General features: G+C 48.9%; 1 pseudogene; it reads right to left on the reverse strand.

Annotated features, from left to right (window-relative positions):
- Positions 1–10598: 10598 nt before the first annotated feature.
- LOC134587331 (uncharacterized) lies at positions 10599–11291 on the reverse strand (annotated as a pseudogene).
- Between the last annotated feature and the right edge of the window lie 8504 nt (positions 11292–19795).

The following is a 19795-nucleotide window of genomic DNA, read 5'->3' on the forward strand; positions in this document are numbered from 1 at the left end:
GCCCATTATAGGTGCAGAGTGTTTATAATGTCTTTGCATATTGTTTATTGTTTTGTGTGCTCTCCTGTCCTGCTAATACTTGTTACCAACTAAGTGGATTTGGTTATGCAGCCTGTATAGTGTCTTATGTTGGTAGCAACAGCTATATGCACTACCTGAATTGAAAGGATTGTTTATTTGCATATTCAGGTAGATTTGCATATTGCTAATTCTGTAGGCAGTAGAGATATTTTGTGTTAATTATTGTCTTCCCCATAATTTTATAAATGTGTCATTGAGTTAAAATAAGTTGCTGTATGTTGTCCGATATGATTTGATTATTTGTATTTTTATTGAATTGTCACCATAAGTTAGATGTAAGGAGCATTTAACCTTTCCCAAGAAAAAAAAAGTTTTGCATGTAAGTTCCTTTTGGAACTTTGTACTGTGTGGATTTTTTTTTTTGGATCCCAGTAACAGAATCTTCAGACCTGTTGTCTGGCTGCATTTGGAAATTAAGTCTAGCCATGGTGTTAACATTTGCAAAGACCGTACATGGACTCCATCCTGTACAAATCCTCAACCCTTTCCATCCATTGCTGAAGAGTGGAGGCCATAGAGTCATAATTAAGGATTTTGCTTCTGTCAGCAGGTGTTTTGTTAGTGATTTCTCGTACCTCTTTAGTGGCGTTGCAGTATGATGCTGGGTCATAAGGAAACGTCGGAAAGGGATATCTGACTGAATGATCTACCTTGGAATAAACCTTTTCCCTGTATGGTACAATGACAAGGCAGGACCACCTGACATGCAAACCAGTACGTCAGGTGCAAACTGCCAGTCAGTTTGGGGTTATAGGTTATTGGGGTTAGTGGTCCAGGTATTGTGGTAGGTTGATGGAGGAACCTGGCAGACTGCTTTGGCAGCTCTGATGAATGGATGTTGTTGTAGCTGGCGGGTAGTTGTCAGATCTATCTAAACACAACTGTACCGACAAACAACCAATAGTATTCAAGGATAACTGCAAGAACTGTAACCACTACTTGCACTGTAGTTGTTATGGTGCCAGGTTTACCCTGACAAACCCTAGTGTTTGTAGTCAAAATATTTACTAATGTTTTGACGTCATACCTGGGGTCCACCGGGATCAACTTTCTGCCTCCACTCAGCCAAATTAAACTTCCCTCAGCTACAGTTTCCCGGTACCTTAAGGGTTATTCACTAAACGTGGACCAGGGAATTTCAAATTATAGTAAAGTATAGTCGTCAGCTACTTATCCAGTTTTGGATTTGGGTATTTTGGGCTAACAATTGCAATTCCCTGTTCATCAGGGGATTGATGTAGAGTTATAGCTTCATAGATTAGCAAAATCTTCATATAAAATGTTCATTGAAAAGGAGAATTTAGAAAGAATAAACAGAACAACAGTATTACCTGTAAGTATTATAAAGTATATACTTCACCAGTGACAGCAATGTGTCAGTAATGGGTTTGGACTCTTGTGGATAAGGTAGACCTTTGATATGAGGTGGCTAAGTGAATAATTTGTTACATGTGAGTTTACAGAGGGAGATGTTCTATTTCAACTGTCAAAAGTAAAGACAAATAAGTCAATGGGACCTGATGGAATACACCCAAAGCTATTAAAAGAGCTTAGTGGTGTACTAGCAAAACCATTAACGGGTTTATTTAACCAATCTTTCTTAATGGGAGTAGTCCTAGAAGATTGGAAATTAGCAAATCTTGTGCCTATTCACAAGAAAGGTAGTAGGGAAGAATCAAGCAACTATAGGTCAGTAAGCCTTACTTCAATAGTGGGGAAAGTAATGGAAACCATGTTAAAGGATATGATTGTTGAATATCTAAAATCACATGGATTTCAAGATCAGAGGCAACATGGGTTTACTTCAGGGAGGTCATGCCAAAGTAATCATATTCATTTTTTTGATTGAGTAACTAAAATAATAGATCAGGGAGTGGGGCAGTAGACATTGCTTACCTAGATGTCAGTAAGGCTTTTGACACTGTTGCACATAGAAGGCTCATCAATAAACTACAATCTTTAAGTTTGGATTCCAATATTGTTGAATGGGTAAGGCAGTGGCTGAATGACAGGCAACAGAGGGTTGTTGTCAATGGAGTATATTCAAAGCAAGGTCTAGTTACCAGTAGGGTACCTCAGGGATCTGTACTTGGACCCATTCTCTTTAATATTTGTATTAGTGATTGTGGTGGCCACCCCGAGAGGATGAGGGTTTTTTGCCGCCAGAGATGTTCTTTCCCATATTCAGAGTAATGCCTTCCACATCCCAAGGACGGTAGAGCTGTGTAGTTCTTACAAAATCTGGTGATTTTAGCAGGTATAGCGATTCCCTACAAGCATGAGATGAGACTCTATGTTGAGAGTAAGCAGGAACTGATTTATTGGTAGCCACGCTGGCCTTTTATGTCAATCCCCACGCAAGGGGCACTCCCCTCTGGACCTGAGACTAGACTACAGTAAAAACATATACACAATAACATTGGCTCTCAGGTCCAGGATACTCTCATACAAAATAGGTTAATCCCTCCTCTGTACCTGGGAGATAATTGAGTCAAGCACTGTACTAAACTCAATTATCTCCAGGACAGAAAACATAATTTTTACAACATATTAAAAATACCCCCAAAACACATGGAAACCCCAATATAGTCATATCCCCTGATAGCCACGCTCTGTGTGACCAACATATCCAAAAATCACCCAGATCGATTCAGGGATTCAGGATTTCCATGGATGTCTCAGTTTGATCGACCGCACACGAGGCTCCTGCCCCAAAATAGTTTTTCTGTTGGTGTCTTTTGGGAGTGACAAATATAATAAAAGTACAGACTGTAATGGTTCGTGAGTACAATCAGTCTTTATTCCTTGTTCAGGAGCTTGCTCCCACCAATTGCCATTCAGTTCTCATGTATTTTACTGAACTTCTATGGAGGTGGAAGTTCTAACGCTGTTCGTGCTGTCGAGTGCCCGACTTGAGTTCCATGCACTCAATGAACAAACACCGCTGTATGTGTTCGCGGCTAAAGATGGCCACCACCATGTGTTTGGCCATACGAACGGTGGCCACCCAGCCGACCGCTCAGAATGTTGGTATAATTGCTGTTACTGAGGTGCGAACAAAGGTAAAAAGGGTCAATGAGCAGCACACGCCTGCCCTGGGTGGTCTGGCTGTTCGGTAGTTTGTTCGGTATACGAAATAGATAGGTCTCAGGTACGGATGCACCTAAATTTTCGGCCAAAAATGGGCCTATCCAATTTTGGCCTAAAAGAGGTAAAATCTGCTGAAAATTTTGGCAGTGAGATGGCCCTGTATAATAAATGAAGAAGCAGACACAGAACTGATAGCACGGTCCAGGTAGCCTCCTCCCTCCATGATGGTAACGCTGGGTTATCTAGTGGTATGCCTGCCCTCCCTCTTTCACATATCCTGGGGGGAACGCATTCCCATCGGTTTGGGCCAAGAACCCGCAGGTAACATAGACCCGCTGGAAACATGGCTCCGAAGGGAACTTACCGAAAAACAATGCTTTGCTGGGGAGTCTAGCACCGGCCCTGGAGAGACACAAGAGGTAACGCAGAAGCCTCCATCGCTTCTGTACTCGGCAGGATCACTTACTCATTCCTCCCAACCGAAGCAGCGTGCTCATTGTGACGAGAGCAATCTCGCCACATTGCATTGGAGAAGCCTGGTTGCCCGCCTGTTGCCTTTGGACTATGGACCAGACTTTAAAAGACTTTATTTCCCCTGCAGAAAGGCTTATTCGTGCCTAACTGCCAGAACAAACTGCTGAAGGCGCGACCACCGAGGAGCTGGAGTGTGCCGCCAATTTACCTCCCTGAAGCTGCGGTTAACCGCAGCTTAATTGACGAAGGCAGGGTGATCTTTGTTCGTTTGCCGAACACATGGCGGCGACCATTTTGAAAGTCCCGAATGGCCAGCGGTGTTCAGCGCTTAAACTATGGAACTAAAGACGGACACTTATTTGCACGAACACCGCTTAGCCGTCCGCCTCTTGGTTCTTATTCGTGCCGATTGAACCGAACACATGTTCATCCGGTACTTTTGTTGTGTAAATGTGTTAACCCAGATAGCTATGCCATGGAGCCTATTCGTGTAATTAAAGTCTTTGGCTCCATGGCAATTGAACTGTGTGAATAGGATCTGAGCGCTATTCGGTAGTTTTGTGCGCTCCGATCCCAGCTATCTGGGGATGTGTGATATGTCTGTGTTTTATGTATAAAATGTGACTTTGTGTATTTTAAAGTGTTTTAATGCTTTTGTGCCCACCACGTGCATAATGGCGATTTGCCTTTGGCCTGGGAGATAATTGAATTACTTCTCAATTATCTCCAGGGCAGAAGAGAGGAAGCCAGGATGCATTGTGGGAAAGTATTGTGACTGTATGTCCTAAATTGATACCTGTCTGTCTTTTGTTACAGTCTCCCATTTGGTACCCTAGGGGAGTGTCCACCAAGTGGGAGACCTGCATAAATACTGGGCAGGTAGCTCTCAGTAAACCAGACGACTGCTTGACACTCAACACGGAGCTTTGTCTCGTTCTTGGGGGGATTTACTTTATGCTGTTAGAGACTGATTGCTAGGAGTGTAAGTCACTTGGAAGCTTTTCCTATTTGTCTGCTAGCAGCTATTCGTGAGGTTCCGGTTCGGGAGTTTGGAGTGCTATTTTATATCCAGTTCGGGAGTTTGGAGCATTCCCTTGTATGCGGTTCAGGAGGTTGGTGTTTTACTGAAGCTGCCTTTATATCTGAAAGGGGAATATCGCCTAAACGGATTTTAACCCCTTGTGTGCTGAAACAGTCCGTTACACTCATTAAAAGAGATTGGCCAAGATGGCCGCCAGCACCTACCATAGTGTTGGCGTGCAGAGTCTTTGGACGTGGGTGCTGCATAACAGCGACAGTGGTGGGATCATGATGTCAGTAGGAAGCGAACCTGCCAGAGAGGAGTGGGGATTTGTCAGGAACCCGTTTGAATTGGATTCATCGGTGCTGGAGATGAAGTAAATAGAAAGCACTGGTAAACGCTTCTGTAAGAGCTTTACATATTATTTATTCGGTGCCTGCTTATATAATGGCTTCAAATTCATAGCTGTTATAACTGCAATGTACTTAGTGTATAGTGTGGAGGCAAATTGTGCAATGGTACAGTAAGGAAGAGGCTTTGTGATTGCTGTAGTGTGGTTTACACTTTGTGATTGGAAGATGCTTTGCGATAGCTGTCACTAAATATGGAATTGAGGGGGGCGGAGCTAGCAGCCGAGCCGGCAAGTCGCATGAAACCCGAGCTCCGACATTACAGAAGCCACAGAATCTTATAAAATTTACCTCCACAAGCCAGGGAAAAGCTGCAAAGGACCCAGCACACTATGGGTAAACACTCCCGAAAGCCCCGAGGCTCGCCCGCGGGACATACCCGGGACATCGGGCAACTCCTGACCCAGGCCTGTTGGCCCAAAATGGCGGACGTCCTTCACAACATGGGGCTGGAGTCACTCTCTGCCTCTGAGGACGATTACCTGAGTGATGTGTCGACCCCGACGCCCCAAAGGAAGCATCAAACAGCTCCACCAAAGCAGTCAGACCCACCACTAGCCACTAAGGCCGATCTAACAGGCATGGTGACTGACTTAAAGGCATTCTTCACGGCAGAACTGGCGGGCCTCAGGACGGAGCTGAGCACGCTCACAGGCCGCATGAGAGCCACGGAAGACACGGTCCAGGACCTGAGAGTCCGACAAGATACCACGACAAAGCAAATGCTTGGGCTCACAACCACATGCTCTCAGCTAGGCGCCCGAGTAGGGCAACTCGAAGATATGGCGTGACAAAGAAATATTAAGGTGAGGGGAATCCCTGACAACGTGACAGCAGACGAACTCCCATCCCTCATAAAGAGACTGTTACAAGCCGCCCTACCGGCCAAACAGGCCAAAGGACTAACCCTGGATTGCCTATTCCGCATACTAGGGTGCCCAAACAACGCTCCAGCCTCCGCAAGGGATGTCATAATGGGCTTCAAATCCCGCTCAGACAAAGACGGATTCCTCCGTGCTGTCAGGGGCCAGACCCCGTATGTCTTCGAAGACCTTACCTTACAATTCTTCCAGGACCTGAGCCGCCAGACACTACAGTGGCGGGCAACGCTGAAAGAAACCACTGCGCAGCTAAGGGCGGCGGACATTCCATATAAATGGGGCTATCCCCGCACTCTAATTTCCTCACAAGACGGGCAAGACCACAAATTGACAACGCCAGAGGACGCACCCCAATTTCTTCAAGCTCTGGGCATCCGGCCGGTGGCAGGCGCCAAGAGGACTACGACACACCGATGGGATGTCGCCAACATAACACCTTTCACCCCGTCGGAACCGGCGGCCCCTGCAGGCAGCAGCACCACGCACCCACCCAGTACTTAATGGGGGAAAGCCCTCCGTCACAAGGAACTAATGGATGTGCCGGCTGGTTTAATCCTTGTTTGAAATTATTGCTGTTTATTTTACACTGTCAAGTGCAATGTCCTCCACCGATTCTATGGAATTTTACATAATTGTGTATATACTATGTTTGCTAACCATACATTTTTCTTCTTTAGTCTTGCCCTAGTCGGCGGACGGCTCACACCTAAAATGCGAACACACGACCCGCATTCTGCTCCGACCATACAGGTCCTCTGACCTGACACAATCCACAATCTACAATCCCCTCGCCCCCCCCCTCCCCCAGACTCCGGGGTTACGGAGCCCTTATATATAGTGGCCTCATACTGCCTCTGGCCATTAATCCGGGGACCCAGAATCAGGCACCCAGCCATATACCACAGATAAAGCCTGCTCCCTATTCGTGATGGGGGAACCCAGTGGCAACAAAACCCTGTAACCTAAGCTTACGACTCTTTAATAACCTCTTACAATTAGCCTGGTCATTTAATTTCTCGACCACTAGCTTAAGCTACTTGCATTTTGCATGTTTCTCTGACCTTGCTAGTAGTGTATCACCATATATTTCTCATTTAACGATAGCATAGCAGCAGCAGCATTGAATTCCGAACGTTGGCCCATCTCATTGTTTTAAACCTTATTTCTGACGTTGTAGACATGTCTAGCCTAGCCTCCTTGTATGCACATGACCTTTGAGGCATAGACTGCTGCACTGCTGGCACTGAGCAATAGGGAGATGCAATTCATCTTACACGTAAGCTAGCCTATATTACTAAAATGTTGAAGCATGTTATTATTATTTTACTATAAAATTGTGCTGTCAAATGTTTGCCACAATGATGTTTAACACTGTTACTATCTGGCTTGTCACAGCTGTCGTGGCTTTAACAAGCGTAATGTTATGCTTTGCACAGAAAAAAATAAAGAATTAAAAAAAATAAAAATAAAAAAAAATATGGAATTGTGGTGAATATAAAATGGTTTTAAAATCATTTGGTGGAAATGGTCATTTTCGGTTTCGGTTTTTGTCCAAGGGCGTCCTGAATTTTCAGTTTTCGGCCGAGAATTTGCATTTCGGTGCGTCCCTAGCCTCAGGTGTTCGGTGAGTTTGTATACCGAACTGTGCAGTGTATCAAATAAACAAACATTAACAATTTGTAATCCAGATATAGGGAATCCGTCACAGTGATATTGCAGAAGGTCTTGATGGTAAGGTATGTCTTTTTGCTGACGATACTAAGATATGTAACAGGGTGGATGTTCCAGGAGGGATAAGCCAAATGGCAAATGATTTAGGTAAACTAGAAAAATGGTCAGAGCTGTGGCAACTGACATTTAATGTGGATAAGTGCAAGATAATGCATCTTGGGAATAAAAACCCAAGGGCAGAGTGTAGGATATTTGATAGAGTCCTAACCTCAACATCTGAGGAAAGGGATTTAGGGGTGATTATTTCAGATTACTTAAAGGTAGGCAGACAATCTAATAGGGCAGCAGGAAATGCTTGCAGAATGTTTGGTTATATAGGGAGGGGTATAAGCAGTAGAAAGAGGGAAATGCTCATGCCCTTGTACAGAACACTTGTGAGACCTCATATGGAGTATTGTACGCAGAAGGCTATTGATACTTTGGAGAGAGTTTAGAGAAGGGCTGCTAAACTGGTTCATGGATTGCAGGATAAAACTTACCAGGAAAGGTTAAATGAACTTAACATGTTTAGACTCGAGGAAAGACGAGACAGGGGGGGATATGATAGAAACATTTAAATACATAAAGGGAATCAACACAACAGAGGCGGCTCTAGACTTTATGAGGCCTTAGGCGAAAAGCAAACATGAGGCCCCACTAACAAAAAAGTGTCACATATACACATTGATGCACTGTCTACCTGTGTATGTGCCTGAGAGTGTGTCTGACAGAGAGTATCCTTGTGTGTGCGAATGTATGTCTCTGTGAGCATGTGTGCGTTTTTGTCTGAGACCCTATGTGTATGGGGTAGCTGATGGTGAGAGGGAGCGGGGGGTGTGATGGTGAGAGGGAGCGGGGGGGTGTGATGGTGAGAGGGAGCGGGGGGGTGTGATGGTGAGAGGGAGCGGGGGGTGTGATGGTGAGAGGGAGTGGGGGGTGTGATGGTGAGAGGGAGCGGAGGGTGTGATGGTGAGAGGGAGCGGGGGGTGTGATGGTGAGAGGGAGCGGCGGGTGATGGTGAAAGGGAGCAGGGGGTTGATGGTGAAAGGGAGCAGGGGGTTGATGGTAACATAGGCGTGCGCACGGGGTGTGCCGGGTGTGCCTGGGCACACCCTAATCCCCGCGGCACGCCTATGTATTGAGACCGGCAGGGGAGATCTCAGGATCTCCCCTGCCGGCTCATGCAGAGCCGGCGCTATCCGAGCGCCGGCTCTGCTCTCAGCCTCCACTCACCGGCTCACAGGCAGTGAGGGAGGCAGGAGAGGACCGGCGGAGCTCTTGCCAGCAGCTCCGCCGGGTTCCTCTCGCGAGATCTGAGCGTTGCCGCGGCAACGCTCAGATCTCGCGTGAGTGAACTCTAGCCCTGTGGGGCTAGAGTTCACTCTCCACTGGACCACCAGGGATGGCAGCAGCAGCAGGATCCCCCCTCCCAGGCATAAGGTAAGAAGGGAGGGGGGATAACTGATCTGCCCCCACCTCCACTGGACCACCAGGGAAGGCAGCAAGGAAAGATCCCCCCTCCCTACATAAAGTAAGAAGGGAGGGGGGATATTAAGTAATGTACCCCCACCTCCACCCCCCACAATCACCCCCACACACACATACACAGCACCAACACACATACAGCACCCACACACATACACAGCACCCATAGACATACACAGCACCCATAGACATACACAGCACACACACATACACAGCACCCACAGACATACACAGCACCCACAGACATACACAGCACCCACAGACATACACAGCACCCACAGACATACACAGCACCCACACACATACAGCACCCGCACACATACACAGCACCTATACACATACACAGCTCCAAAACACATACAGCACCCACACACATACACAGCACCCACACACATACACAGCACCTACACACATACAGCACCTACACACATACAGCACCTACACACATACAGCACCCACACACATACAGCACCCACAGACATACACATCACCCACACACATACACAGCACCAACACACATACACAGCACCAACACACACAGCACCCTCACAAACACACAGCACTCTCACACTCATTACACAAACAGCACCCTCACAAACACAAACAGGACCCTAACAAACACACACACAGCACACTACCAGTACCCTCACACACAAACAGCACCCTCACACACAGTACATTTACAGCACCCTCACAAGTGCACACACACACACAAACAGCACCCTGACACACAGTACATTCACAGCACCCTCACAAGCATGCACACACATACACCCTCACCCACATAGTACATGCTGGTGATGCTGAGGGTGGTGAGGGGTGATGCTGAGGGGGAGGGGGTGAGGCTGAGGGGGGTGAGGCTGAGGGGGGTGAGGCTGAGGGGGGTGATGCTGAGGGGGGTGAGGGGTGATGGGGGATGGTGAGGCTGAGGGTGGTGGGGGGTTATGGGGGATGGTGAGGCTGAGGGTGGTGGGGGTGAGGCTGAGGGTGAAGGGGTAATGGTGAGGGTGGTGGGGGTGATGCTGAGGGTGGTGGGGGGTGAGGCTGAGGGTGGTGATGGTGGTGGGGGGTGAGGGTGGTGGGGAGGTGAAGCTGAGGGTGGTGGGGGTGAGGGTGGGGAGGGGTGAGGGTGGGGGGGTGATGGTGGGGAGGGGTGATGGTGAGGGTGGTGGGGGGTGATGGTGGTGAGGCTGAGGGTGGTGGAGGGGTTATGGGGGATGGTGAGGCTGAGGGTGGTGGGGGGTGAGGCTGAGGGTGAGGAGGGGTTATGGGGGATGGTGAGGCTGAGGGTGGTGGGGGTGAGGCTGAGGGTGGGGAGGGGTGATGGTGGTGGGGGTGATGCTGAGGGTGGTGGGGGGTGAGGCTGAGGGTGGTGATGGTGGTGGGGGGTGAGGGTGGTGGGGAGGTGAAGCTGAGGGTGGTGGGGGTGAGGGTGGGGAGGGGTGAGGGTGGGGGGGTGATGGTGGGGAGCGGTGATGGTGAGGGTGGTGGGGGTGATGGTGGTGAGGCTGAGGGTGGTGATGGTGGTGAGGCTGAGGGTGGTGGGGGTGATGGTGAGGAGGGGTGATGGTGGTGGGGGTGAGGCTGAGGAGGGGTGGTGGGGGTGAGGCTGAGGAGGGTGATGGTGATGGTGGTGGGGAGTGAGGCTGAGGGTGGTGGGGGGTGATGGTGGGGGTGGGGGTGAGGCTGAGGGTGGTGGGGGTTATGGTGGTGGGGGGTGCGGCTGAGGGTGGTGGGGGTGATGGTGGTGGGGGGTGAAGCTGAGGGTGGTGGGGGGTGATGGTGGTGGTGGGGGGTGAGGCTGAGGGTGGTGGGGGGTGATGGTGGTGGTGGGGGATGAGGCTGAGGGTGGTGGGGGGGTGAGGCTGAGGGTGGTGGGGGTGATGGTGGTGGGGGTGAGGCTGAGGGTGGTGGGGGTGATGGTGGTGGGGGGTGATGGTGGTGGTGGGGGTAAGGCTGAGGGTGGTGGGGGTGATGGTGGTGGGGGTGAGGGTGAGGGTGGTGGGGGTGATGGTGGTGGGGGGTGATGGTGGTAGTGGGGGTGAGGCTGAGGGTGGTGGGGGTGATGGTGGTGGGGGGTGAGGCTGAGGGTGGTGGGGGTGATGGTGGTGGGGGTGAGGCTGAGGGTGGTGGGGGTGATGGTGGTGGGGAGTGAGGCTGAGGGTGGTGGGGGGTGATGGTGGTGGTGGGGGGTGCGGCTGAGGGTGGTGGGGGTGATGGTGGTGGGGGTGAAGCTGAGGGTGGTGGGGGGTGATGGTGGTGGTGGGGGGTGAGGCTGAGGGTGGTGGGGGGTGATGGTGGTGGTGGGGGGTGAGGCTGAGGGTGGTGGGGGTGATGGTGGTGGGGGGTGAGGCTGAGGGTGGTGGGGGTGATGGTGGGGGTGAGGCTGAGGGTGGTGGGGGTGATGGTGGTGGGGGTGAGGGTGAGGCTGAGGGTGGTGGGGGTGATGGTGGTGGGGGGTGATGGTGGTAGTGGGGGTGAGGCTGAGGGTGGTGGGGGTGATGGTGGTGGGGGGGTGAGGCTGAGGGTGGTGGGGGTGATGGTGGTGGGGGTGAGGCTGAGGGTGGTGGGGGTGATGGTGGTGGGGGGTGATGGTGGTGGGGAGTGAGGCTGAGGGTGGTGGGGGTGATGGTGGTGGGGGTGAGGCTGAGGGTGGTGGGGGTGATTTTGGTGGTGGGGGTGAGGCTGAGGGTGGTGGGGGTGATGGTGGTGGGGGTGAGGCTGAGGGTGGTGGGGGTGATGGTGGTGGGGGGTGATGGTTGTAGTGGGGGTGAGGCTGAGGGTGGTGGGGGGTGAGGCTGGGGGTGAGCCTGAGGGTGGTGGGGGGGGTGATGGGGAGGGAGAGGAGCCTACCTTTCCCTGGTGGTCCAGTGGGCTCCCTGGTGGTCCGGTGGCCACTGCTCACGGTCTGCAGCTCCTCAGAGCTGCAGACCGTGTAATCTCGCGAGATTTCAGAGCGTTGCCGTGGTAACCCGCGGCAACGCTCTGATTGGCCAATTCTCGCGAGTCACATGGTCTGCAGCTCTGCACACTGCGGAGCTGCAGACCAGTGTCTGCGATGGTTGCCGGGCAGCCAGGAGGGGCCTCGCACCCGGCGGCATACCGGGCAAGCCGCTGGGCCCCCTCCTGGTGTCAGGTCCTCGGTCACTGACCGAGGACCTGACACACTCTGCCCACAGGCGGTTTAGGCGGCCACGAGGCCCCCGCCAGCGCGAGGCCTTAGGCGGCCGCCTAAACCGCCTAATTAGAGAGCCGCCTCTGCAACACAATAAAGGAGGAGACCATATATGAAAGAAGAAAAACTACCACATCAAGAGGACATACTATTAAATTAGAGGGGTAAAGGTTTAAAAATAATATCAGGAAGTATTACTTTATTGAGAGGGTAGTAGATGCATGGAATAGCCTTCCAGCTAAAATGGTAGAGGTTAACACAGTGAAGGAGTTTAAGCATGTGTGGGATAGGCATAAGGCTATCCTGGAGTTAAGATAAGGCCAGGGACTAATGAGAATATTTAGAAAATTGGGAAGACTAGATGGGCTGAATGGTTCTTATCTGCCGTTGCATTCTATGTTTCTAAGTAAGTTTTCAGTAACCCCTATAAGATATCTTCTGGTAGTGGCCAGATGGCCCGACATGTATGGTAATTCTGACCTCAATGTGAAAGAGCCTTGATCAATACAGACGATGGCTGATCACGGCTAACCTTGATAGAAATGATCACTGAGTGAAGCCATACTTTGGGTCTTATTCTATAGAACCCTAGTATGCTTGGTTAATCTGCTTTGTTAATTGAAACAGGTAATATAGTGGAACTATGAAAGAGGATATATATTTTGGAGGCAAGAGCTGACAAATAAGCAGGAACATGCCAATGGTTTCCATGTGATTGTATATCATTTAGAACTGGCTAACTGTTCTTTATTCTCAACATAAGCTTGCATCATGATAAACAGCTGATCGGTCATTATGAGCAGCAAAGCCATGTTCTAGAATAATTATTTGTTTTTTTGTTGTTGTGGATTCTTAACTTTAAAAACTTTGTCCAATGTTTTAATATACATCTCCCACTATGTATTAACCTTTATGTCTGTCACAGTAGATCTCAAATATTAATTACTTGAATCAAGTGTTGTTAAATTGGTGCTATATAAATACATGAAAATAAAAACAGCCCCAGTATTTATAACATTTAAAGGGACACTGTAGGCACCCAGACCACTTCAGCTCATTGAAGTGATCTGGGTACAGTGACCCTATCACCCCAAGTGCTGCAAAGTTAAACAGCCACTAGAGGGCTTCCTGGTTTGAAACGGACCTTTGGTCCGGTATCTGACGCTGGACGTCCTCACGCTCTACATTAGGACTTCCAGCATCAGATTTTTCCCTCTGAGGAGGAACTTTGACCCAGCGCTGAGGGACATAGGTGCTTAGATCAGGTAAGTAAATAAAGGGTTTTTAACCCTTTATTTACTGGGTGGGGGGAGGGGGGGCAAAGAAGCAGGGAGGTGGGGGAGCGATAGTGCCAGGAATATAGCTTTGTATTCTTGGCACTATAGTGTCACTATAAACTGGTAACAAAACAGCAGCTCACCTCTGTGTTCCCTGTCAGATGGCTGGGAGAAATAATGCTACTGCTTTCAATCATATTTAGTTCATATGTCAAAGCAATGAGCTAGTGAGTACATATTCTGTGCTGTGCTTTGAATAGGAGCTTAGAGGCTATTTAGATCCCTGAACAATACAGCAACATTCCAAAATGTTACACACATAAAAAATTTAAATAAATACATAAAATCCCAAAATATAATAATATAAAACTAATTATTAAAATACAGTAAGAGTTCTAAGCTGAAAGCACACGTCACCAGATTTTTGTGTCTTCCAAAACTGAGGCTTAGTGGGCATGTGCATATTGTATTTGTACAGTCTAAACCAGTGGTCCCCAAACTTTTTAGGTTCAAGGTGCCCTTAATATTTCAGTATTTTTCCAAAGCACCCCAAGTCAAAAGTTCTAGGTTGTATATCTGTACAGTGCTGCGGAATTTCCTGTCGTTATCGTGTAATGTACGGTGTTGGTGTTTGAAGGGGTGCTTGTTTACATTTATTGTGTTTTAATACAGGGGTGTGTCTGAATGTAATGTTCACTTTTAAATGTGAATGCACATTTGTGTGAAGTATTTGTGTTTGAGTGAAGAGGTGTGTTTGTATGTAATTTTTGTTTTGAATATGTTAATTGGATTCATAACATATATTCCAATGCAAACTTATTTGTAGTTAAGCGGGTAGGTGCCTGCGCAGAGGCGTAGTTATCAGTACATGAGTAGGTATGCATGTCGTTGCCTGCGCAGAGGTGTATTATTCCGGTTGCTCGAGTTATAACATTCAGTTTCACAGTTGGATGCGCACGTTACTTAACTTTTGCTATGATGGTGGTCTGTCTCTGTGGTTGTACTATCCTTTGTGTTTTTGAGCATCTGTACCTGTGTATGTGTCGGGAGAGGCCTCCTGCGTGTTAACTCTGGTTGGTGCATTCCGCTTGTTGGTTTGACTGCTGGTGCATCTAGTTTGTGGTAGCTGTATGGCAGTTTTGTCTGAGCTGGGTTATGTGTTGTATGTCCGCGGACATATATGTGTTGTGTATGTACGTGGATTATTGGATGGCTGCGTCAGCGCTTCCGGAGCGGTTTCTCCCCTCTTGTCCTAATCTCTGTGTTGCTCGTCTTGACTTTGCGCTGTGTTGTGTTCATGTAGATTGTCTGGGCTAGTGGGCTCTGGTATATAATATTCTGTCTCAGCTATCTTGTGTTGTGACATCTGTGTTCCGTCCTTGTATGTCCCTGCTTGGTGGCTAGTGTGGTATGTGTCTCTGTGGTGTGTGTCCCTGCGTTTGTCTGCGGGAGGATTACCGAGTCCGTGTCATGGTGTATTCCGTACTGTAGCTTGTCTATGGCGCCATCTGCGGTTCGGTGTCTTGTTTTGATCTTTCTTGTCTTGGTTCGTTTAGTCGATGTCATGTGTGCCGCTGTGTGTGTCTGGAGGTCAGGTGGGTCGGGGGTTTCAGTTCGGGATGTAGTTATATGTGATTTTAGGTTGTCGGTCGTGCCTTAGGGTGGAAGCCTTGCACCGGGCTGTCGCTGCCCATGAGTGTGGCCTCAGTGGGTGACTATGAGTGTATGTCGTACCTAGTGGTGTCATGTCTATCTCCAGTGTCTGTTTGGCGTGGTGTTGAGGATGGGTGAAGGTTGGGGTCAGAAGGGTCAGGTGGTAAGCGTTCTTGCCCCCCGTCGTCAGCCCGGCTTGCCATGTCTCGTCGCCTCTAGCTCGTCCGCCCGGGTTCATCATCCTCCTCTCCACCTGTCTCCGATTACTGCGTGGCCAAATGGTGTCTGAAGGAGTCGGATGTGGTTAGTCTTGTCCAGTGGAACCAACGTTTGGTGTAGCGCTCCCTGTGATTCGGAGTGTTTGCTTTCATATCCTCAAACTTCCTTGTGGCTTCCACCTCTTCCACCCAGCGTGTTATCGAGGGTATGCTGGTCTGCTTTCAGTATATGGGGATTGTGACCTTGGCTGAATTTAGGAGCCTAGGGATGGCGGATCTAGTGTACGTTTGCGTCGTCATGGTGGTGTGATGGAGAAGGAAGCTGGCCGGGGACCGTGGTATGAGCTCGTCCGTGACCTCGTGTGTTATTTTCCGGATCATTTCCCAAAACGGTCGGATTCGGGTGCATGTCCACCATACATGCAGAAACGTGCTGGTCTCCACCCCGCATCTCCAGCATGTGTCTTGGATTTATGGGTTCCTGGCGTGGAGCGCCGTCGGTTTCAGGTACCACCTGGTGAGTATCTTGTTTGAGTTTTCTTGCAGGCGAGCCGAGGGTGATGCTTTTGTCCCAGTCTGCTTCTGTCATGGTTTCATCCAGGTCTTCTTCCCAGTTCCTGATGCACGGGGTCGCTAACCGGTATCTGCTCATGACTAGGGCATTGTATATCTATGAGATGGCTCGGGGTGGGTCTGTGTCTTGCATTCAGAGGAGTTCAAACTGTGTTAGTTCCCTCAGTAGGGAGGGTGTTTGCGGGATGGATCTGGCATATTTGGTAATTTGTGCTCTTGCGAGTGCATGTGCGAATGTGTGTGGTCTTCCCGGGAAGAGTTCGTCCATTTGTCGGATGTCGAATGGGTGTTGGACGACGTCCTTCATGCGGGGTATCGGTTTTGTGTCCCGCTGGGCCTGGCGTGGGGCCATAGTCCCCTGCTGGGTAGTTTGGGTTGTTTCTGAGGGGCAGGAGTGGGCCTGGGTCCTTTGTTAGATATTATTCCGTGCCCTGTCTATGCCAGACCTGCATGGTCGCCGTCACAAACGGGTTGGTAACGTGTTTGCGTCTGTATGCTGCCTCGGTGATCCAAGGTAGGGTTCTGAGGTCGCAGTTGGTTGTGTCTGCTTCCAGTTGGGTCCATGGTTTGGTGCCGCTGGCCATTGACCAGCTGATGATTCTGGTGAGGTGTGCGGCTTGGTAATATTTTTCGAAGTCTGGAAGCGCTAGGCCTCCTCTGAGTTTGGGTAGGGTCAGTTGGGCATGTGCTATTCGTGGGGATTTACCCTTCCATATGAAGGTGCGGACCTCTTGTCTTGAGTGCCGAGAAGAATGTTTGCGGAGCGATTATTGGCACCGTTAGAAATACAAAGAGTAGTTTCGGCAGTAGTGTCATTTTGACTGTGTTTACTCTTCCCAGCCATGAGATATATTATGTGTGTAGAGATCTGCCGGGTTTGGTGTGAGCCAGACCCCTAGATACCTCATGCGGTGGTCGCACCAGCGGTATGGATGCTGTCTCTGGATCGTTTGTTTAAATGTGGGGCTTAAGGATAGGTTCAGTATCTCCGACTTTGAGTAGTTGATTTCGAGATTCGGCCATATATGTCGAATTCAGTTTGTATTGCTTGTAGGGAGATTTCTGGGTTTGTGACTACGAACAGCATGTCGTCCGCATATGCTAGCGTCTTGTGGTGTGTGTTTCCGACTGTCAGCCCCCGGATGTCTGCATTATGTCGGATCCTGTTCAGGAAGGGCTCTAGCGTCAGTGCAAAAAGTATGGGCGAGAGTGGGAATCCTTGTCTGGTTCCATTATGGATCTGGAACGGGTCTGTCAGTACGCTGTTGATCCGGATTTGTACCGTTGGGTTGGTATATAGCACCATCACCCAGGTAAGGTATTTCGGTCCAATGCCGAGGGAGCGGAGAGTTTCGAACATCAGGTCCCAGTCCTCCCTGTCGAATGCTTTCTCCACATCTGTGGACAGGAGTAGGACTGGGATCTTCTGTGCTCTGGCGTTGCTATGAGGTCCAGGGCTCTTATGGTATTAGTATGTAATATTTGTATTAGATTGCAGGAGTGTGCTTGTATGTTGTGCTGGTGTTTGACTGCTTGGATGTATGCACATATACTACCACTTACATACATACATACTTACACATATATTCATACACACTCACACTCATTCATACACTCATTCATACACTCACACTCATACACATACAATCACTCATACACATTCATACATTATACACTCATACTCAAACACATACGCACACACTCATACACATACACACACGCATGCACGCACACGCACACACACTCGTGCACACACACACACACACTCATACACATACAAACACCCATACACATATACACATACTTACACTAATACACACGCTCACACATAAGTGATTTATTTATTTTTTTAAATTTCCAGCGACCCTCCTGTTAGCTTACCTTATGTGCCAGGAGGGTGGCTTGGAGTCCTGCTGCTGTGGGAGTGAGAGGTCTGGAGCTCTTCATGCTCCTCTCCCCTCACATTGCTGCTGCCTCCTCTCACTCTCGCGCTGCCTCCCTGCATGATGCTGGGAGGAACTGACAGGCTGTCACTTCCTCCCAGACAGCCGACATTACAGAGGCCCGGTCACGGTCTTAAAGTACTCGACCGGGTCCCTGTTGAGCAGTAATGTTTCCAACGGGTGCTATAATCATAGTACCGGGGAAACATTCCGCGGCATCCCTGTGTGCACACAGTTTGGGAACTGCTGGTCTAAATGATTTGCACATATAATAATAAAACTGTTTTAGAAGATCTATATTTTTTCTTTTCAGTTTCAAATGTGTCCTAGGTACAGAAAGTAATAATGATCAGGTCAAGGGTACAAACTTTGGCTAAAATCATCAGAAATGATAATCTCAGCCAATCCAATGCTTTCCTATAGCAAAATGCCATGCTGAGCCAATCAGCATCTCCTCATAGAGATGCATTGACCCAGGAAGCACCTCCAGTGGCCATCTGAGTGACTGTCACTGAACGTGTCCCTAGGCACCAATATAAACACTGCCTTAAGTTAAAATGCCTGCAAGTACATACTATACTGTTGGTTTTTGGAAATTTTAATATTGATTGGCTGAATCCTAAAAATAATAAATCATGAATTCTAAAAATAATAAATCATGTAGGCTGTTTAAGACTTTGCAGCTAACACAATTAATTTCCTTCCCAACTCACATTGATATAAAAAGCCAGAACCATACCTTACTTGATTGAATTCTCTCCAGTTGTCCTGGCAGAATCCAGGAGGTGGGTGTTCTCCCTAAAAGTTTCAGTGACCCCTGTCTAGTGTACTGCATACGCAAAATAAAGGCCACTAAATCCCCTCTTTCAAAAAATGTAATCTTGAATCCTTTTTAAAGCGGCACTGTCATGCCGAACTTACCTTTCCTCAATCTCTTCCTCTTCTCCCCCTCTCTCGGGATCTGTTATTCATTTCTTCCATTCTTCTTTAGTTTTCTTTAAAATCATAAGACAAAGTAGGGACTCTGTCTTATGGAGGATTCCTCCGCTTGACCAGCTCTGACCAGCGGAGGAGCAAAGTGTGCTTCATTTCCGCTGGTCAGAGCAATTTTCCCATGATCCCTAGCTTTCCTCCCTGTTCCCACAATGCTTAATGTCAGTATTGCCGAACGTCCTGTCACTTAGACAGAACGCCGGCAAAACTGCCGAATTGCTTCCTAACAGAATGAGCACTGTTTCTCCATTGGTGTTAGGATGCAATTCGGTACTTTGTTCGGATCGGAATTTCATTCAAATGAATGAAACTCCGATCCTATTTATTGCTGTGGCTGCATCTTGCAGCCGCTTAGTAGATAACTCCCTGATTCCCACGGTATCAGGGAGCTATCTACTAAAAGGCTGAAAGACCTAAATTGGTCTTTCAGCCAAATTTACTAACACCAAGTAAAAATTACTTGGTATTAGTAAATAATATGCCCCTACTCGCTATACCGCGAGTAGGGGCATGTCTAGTAAGCAGTGAGCAGCCTGTGCCTGCTCACTGTAGAAAAAAAAAAAAATATATTGCCCCCCACCCCTAAATGACGGGTGGGGGCCGTAAAGTAAAATAAGGGAGGGAGACCTATTGCCCCCCCCCCCTGGCCCCCACCCCTGAGCGGTGGGTGGGGGCCATAAAGATAATGAGGGGGGGGGACCTACTGTCCTCCCCCCCCCGGCCCCCACCCCTGGGCGGCGGGTGGGGGCCATAATGGTAATAAAGGGGGGGGGGACCTACTGTCCTCCCCCCCGGCCCCCACCCCTGGGCG

Source organism: Pelobates fuscus, chromosome 1, assembly GCF_036172605.1.
Source record: "Pelobates fuscus isolate aPelFus1 chromosome 1, aPelFus1.pri, whole genome shotgun sequence".
Lineage (NCBI taxonomy): Eukaryota > Metazoa > Chordata > Amphibia > Anura > Pelobatidae > Pelobates > Pelobates fuscus.